Source organism: Candoia aspera, chromosome 2 (assembly GCF_035149785.1).
Source record: "Candoia aspera isolate rCanAsp1 chromosome 2, rCanAsp1.hap2, whole genome shotgun sequence".
Taxonomy (NCBI): Eukaryota; Metazoa; Chordata; class Lepidosauria; order Squamata; family Boidae; genus Candoia; species Candoia aspera.
Genome location: NC_086154.1, coordinates 144,519,852 through 144,525,718, shown reverse-complemented (window position 1 = coordinate 144,525,718; position 5,867 = coordinate 144,519,852). Strand labels below are relative to the sequence as shown.

At 35.3% G+C, this 5,867-nt stretch overlaps 1 pseudogene; it reads left to right on the top strand.

The window, feature by feature from the left end:
- Nucleotides 1-339: 339 nt before the first annotated feature.
- LOC134490088 (SCAN domain-containing protein 3-like) lies at nucleotides 340-5,867 on the top strand (annotated as a pseudogene).

Below are 5,867 nucleotides of genomic sequence, written 5' to 3'. Positions count from 1 at the left end.
TTTAATCAAGCCTGTTTTTTAAGGTATAGTTTAACATTATTAGCTAAATTAGGGAAGTAAAATTTGTGTTATTTATTTTTAACCCTGATTTACAGGTGATGTTCACTGGACTTTTTTGTCAAGAAAAGACACAGCTTTTCCAAATCTGGCAGTAGTAGTAAATCAGATGATGATGCTGATCCTAAAGAAATGAAGGTTACTAAAGTGATTCTAAAGAAATGAAGACCAAAAGAGTGTATATTAGTTTTATCTGGAACTTTGATCCTTCATGTACTGAGTTTACTTTTGTAGTCATGGTTAATGATTAAGTGCTATTTCCACAGTATGTTATTTGTGGAGATGTACTGGGTAATGAATAAAGCCATCAAAATGTAAAGTGACCTTTACATACAAAACTTAAAGAAAGAAGTTCAAACCTAAAATACTTTTTTGAAAGGAAGAGTGTTGAATTAAAAAGTAGTGCTTTGCAGGCTTCTTATAATAAACTAGCATTTCGCAACAGTGAAAGACTGTATCAAAGAGGTTTGCTTGGAAATGTTGAGTGAATCTGAATAGACATGATTTGGGCTTCAAAGATCTTGGTTACTAAGGTTACTAAGGTTTCTAAGGTAGAGATATTACCAAGGACTGTTTTGGATCATAATCCTGTGAGTTTGGTTTATAAAAGAAAATCTAATTCTTTTAGACAGAGACTAAATGAAATGTTGCTGCAGAAAGAAGCAATACTCGAGGATTGTAAAAAGAAATTAAAAGAATTTTTTGAAAATGATTTAGATAAAGGCACTGATTTAAGAATCATTTAGGATGCAAGTAAAGCTTTTATTAGGGGTTATTTTATACAACATAATAAGGAACTTAAAAAGAAAAGTCAAGAGTCAAGAGAAAACACTAGCTATTTTGGATGAAATAAAGAGAAAAGAAGAAGAATTAAAGAGAAAATAAGTATCTCTCAACAAATTAAGCCTTTACAATGACAATTATCTATGTTAACAGCAAGAAATTGAAATAAAATGAATTATGTAAAGCAAAAAATGCGTTGCAAATAAACCAGGGAAGTGGCTAGCATATAAATTATGAAAAGAAAAATAAAATGATGTTGAAATTACAAGAGGGGGAGACTGAGTTAATGGATGAAGTGGCCATACAAAAAGCATTTTATCAATATTATTCCAAATTATATAAAGGAGGTGACATCTCTCTAGAGAAAATAGATGAAAGAAACAAAATTTACCAAGAATTACAGAGGAACAGAGACAGATTATGAACAGACCTAAAACAATAAGGGAAGTTTCTGAAGCCATAAAAAAGATTAAACTAGGAAAGGTGCCTGGACCAGATGGATTATCAGGTTTTCATTATAAATGTTTTGAGGATGAACTTTTATAACCTTTACAAAACACGATGAACTCTATCCTACAGGGAGGAAAGATGCCAAAGAGTTGGAAAGAGGCCAATATAGCATTAATTTATTTTATTTATTAATCAAATTTATCACTGCCCATTAATACCCAAAGAGGGACAAGATTTAACTTTAATAAGAAACTATAGGCCAATATCTTTATTGAATAATGACTACAAGTTATTCACAACAATTCTAGCTGATAGATTGAAAATAATTTTGCAAGAATTTATTCATGAGGATTAATATGGATTTTTAACTAAAAGACAATTAAAGGACAATGTTAGAAATGTGTTGGAGATTTTGAAGTATTTGGAGCAACATAATGAAAAACAAGCCACACGGATCTTCTTAGATGCAGAGAAGACCATTGACAGTTTGAACTGGGCTTTCCCGTTCAAGGTTCTGGAAGATACATATTTTGGAGAGAACATTATAAAATGGGTAAGATCAATTTACACTTCACAGAAAACACAAATAATTGTTCATGGAGATCTAATTGATGTTCAAGAACTGACTAATGTTACGGAAGACCAACTCATAGAACAAATCCAGTTCATAAATTATTTTTCACTGCAACTTGATGAATGCACAGGTATTGCTAACATGGCAATTATTTTGGCAGGTGTGTGATTTGAACATGATTGGAAAGAAGAATTCTCTCCCCCCCCTTTTTTTTTCTGCTTCATTGCCAACAAAACAACTAACTCTGAAGTGGGTAAAATATGAAACAGTGGACAATATTGTCAGCAAATGTGGCTTGGAATTTGAGTTTTGGGGAGGAGTACCTTCTGATGGCACAGCTGCAATGACAGGAAAACATTCTGGAGCACTTACCAAGATTAGGGCATTTACCCCAGAATGTAAATCAATGTGCTGCTTCATTGAGAAAGTCTTGCTATGAAAAACTATCAGCCGAACTATTTATAAAAATAATAAAGGCGGGATAAAAATTAAACAAACAAACAAACAACCAAACAGTGTGCTTAGCGACGTGGTAAAAATTGTGAATTTTGTAAAGGTTAATGTGTTAAATTTGGAATTATTTTCCTTATAATAGGATAATGTGGAAGCTGATCGTAAACATGCTGTTATTGCACACTGAGGTACGATAGTTATTGAGGGGAAAAACATGCTGCGAGAATGTTTGACCTGTGGAATGAATTCTTAGTCTTTCTGCAACGTAAGAGACCAGTTTGGTTCCAACTTTTTAAAGGTGTGAATGGGACAGCCAGCCTTGCGTATTTGTCTGATACCTTTGACATTTTTAATGTTCTCCATACTTCCATGTCTGGAAGTAGCACAATGTGCTTTTCAGTGGCAGGTAAGGTTGAAGGGTAAAAGCAAAAGGTAGAGGCTTGAGAGAACAGAGTTTCTACAGATTGTTATGAAAAGTTCCATAATTTAACAGCAATTATCAGTACAGTAGGTAATGATCTGGATGTTGCAAATCTGCAAAGGACTATCACCAACACCTTACAGATTTGATAGAACATTTTGAATTTAATTTTCCGTCAAAAGAAGATCCATGTGCAGGAAATGCATGGATCCGCTATCGATTTCTTTCATCAAAAGGTAGTTTAAATTTAACTATAACTTTACTGAATATTTATTTATTTATTTATTTATTTGGCTGCTGATGACTTTTGGAAACAGCATCACTTGCCTCATTTTGGAGAAAAGTTAAAAATAAATATCCCGAGCTTGCTGAAAGAGCTTTAAACATCTCTTCGTCCATTCCTGTTAATATTCCTCTGTGACCCTCTTTTCCCTGCTACGAGAGTTATTGAAACAGAACACAGAAACAGTGAAGACATACATCATTTTCTGAGATTGGCATCATCGTCAATCCAACCTAGATTAGATAAATTAATAAGCAAGAAAGCTTTTGTTACATTAAAAACTGTAAATGTGTGTGTATTATTTATATATATATATATATATACACACACACACACACACACAGACAGACACACACACATATACACACACACATACTATGTTCATTCAAATAGGAGAAATCAGTATTTCACTCATAACTTTTTGTTCAGCTACTACAGCAGAATGATAAAAAAATTACGTGCCTAATAGAGATTCTTTATATCAATTGCATACATACATACTTTCAATGAACGTGCACATTTTTTGTATTTTTTCCTTTTTCCTTATGTTTATTCTGATTACATTTATTGAAATATAATTTTGGTTGTTGAATCCAATAATAAAAAATTGAGCTTTATTTTGTATAACTGTTTTCAAAAAAATCATATAATTCATTTTTATTGTATTTTGCAAAAGTATTGGTCTGCCACCTGGATGTTCACCACAGATAGTTTGAGAAGCACTGCTATAATTTCTATTTCATACTGTACAGATTAGTCTCTCGATACTCATATATTAAACTGATTTTAATAATGATCTGTAGTTTTAAAATTACAGTAGGTATTTTTAAAGAAAAAATCAATGATGTCTGATTCTTGGAGACTTCCCAGACAAGTCCCTGCAGTTTTCTTGGCAGGTTTTTCAGAAGTGGTTTGCCATTGCGTCCTTCCTAGGGCTGAGGGGGAGCGACTGGCCCAAGGTCACCCAGCTGGCTTTGTGCCCCAGGCGGGCCTAGAACTCACGGTCTCCCAGTTTCTAGCCGGGTGCCTTTAACCATTACACCAGACTGGCTCTAGGTATTTAAATACATAGAACCAAATCAACATTATTCTGAGAATCTGTACTCAATTTACTTAATCGATATTTGTAAATCTCTTCTCTGTTTATTTTTCTTCTTTTTCTTCTGCTATTATCCTTTCAAAATGTTCAGTATGTGTGTGTGTGTATATATATATATATATATATATATATATATATATATATATAAAATATAAATGCATAATAAGTTATAACAATGATCATGTAGTGAACTAAGCCTAGGAAAGAAAAATGGGGATTGTGAAGGTTTTATTTCCAGACATTTTTTATTACAGCTTTCACTAGTCACAATTCACCACCTTGTTGAAAGCCTGCGTGGTTGGGGCTGACTTACGGTGGGCCCTGACCATGCAGTCCTTCAACAAGGCAGTGAAAACCTGGCTATTTCCTTAGGCATTTGGATCAGGATAATTAGAGCTCCTATCTGGTAGCGTGCAATAAATCTGAGTCTCCAGTTGCCAATTAATTGTTTAAAGTTGGTATTGTTTGGTTTGCTTTTGATAGCTTTGTTTATTGTTTTATTGTACTCCATCCAGAATCGCAGCATTTGAGTTGGGCAGCCATATGAAGGCTTTAAATAAAACAAATAAATAGAATAAAATGTATGTGACCGATCATTAAGGATAGCAGGTTCTGTAGGACTGAACAAATTGATCCTGATAGGGCACTACAACTTCCAGCATGCCTCAACATTGGCTATGCTAATAGAAGCTGCTGGGAATTGGTGCCCCCCAGCTTATGTGCTAACGAGGTGTCATGGAGGTTTCCAAGCAAGCAGAGTCTGAAAATAATGGCAGATGATCAGTTGCCCTTTCAAACTGATGTGATGTGTAATTCAATTTTGTGTGAGTGTGTGTCAGAAGCACCTACCAAGGTGCTTCTGTATTGAAAGGATTTGCCAGTGATGTCACCATTGCCTGGGGGACGCCTGAGGGGGCTCCTTTCATGTCCCTGTTATTTTCCCACCAAAGTGGTACCTCTTCATCTACTTGCATTTGCATGCTTTCGAACTGCTAGGTTAGCAGGAGCTGGGACAAGTTGACGGGAGCTCACTCCACCACGTGGCTTGTGCCTCCTGGGTTTCGAACTGCCGAGCTGCCGACCTTAATGGTCCTCTGACTCAGCATCTTACCATTGAGCCACCACGGCCCATTAATGATATTCAGTTTATATAAAGATGCAAGATGTAGTTTTGTCATCTTGTAGAACACCTTTTTCCCACTTGGGAAACTTAACTTTGGAGGAAAAAATTAGGTCTACAGCCAATCTGGTTTTGCAAGGTGAGATTCAAATGCTTTATGGCTCCACGTGCTACAGTTAGAATTGCATGAGTGATGACCCTCTACACAACACAGGGTTTTTTTCTTTTTCTTTTTCTTGAAGGCTTCCAACTTCCTGAGATTTCTCCTGGTAGGAGGTTTAAAATGTTCTCTTTCTTTTCCTGATTGATCTGGCTTGGCATTTCTCTTTCCTCCTTGCATCTTAGTTACCACTGGTAGAATCTTGTCCCCACCGTCACAAGTTGAGGGTGAGGTTCAACAATGACACTTTCACACAATACATTTAAACTGCTTTCTGAATTTCCAGCATTTGAAGAGGGATAAAGTTTGTGTCAATGGTCTCAAGTCAAGATCTTCAATGCTGTGGGGACTTCTGCTTCTATCTGGTCATCATTTTGCAGCTTACTCACTCCAGAGTGGTATTGCTCCTAGTGTCTTGATGTGAAGTGTGAAAATCCACATTGTCCCCAACTCTTTTCTAGTTTTAA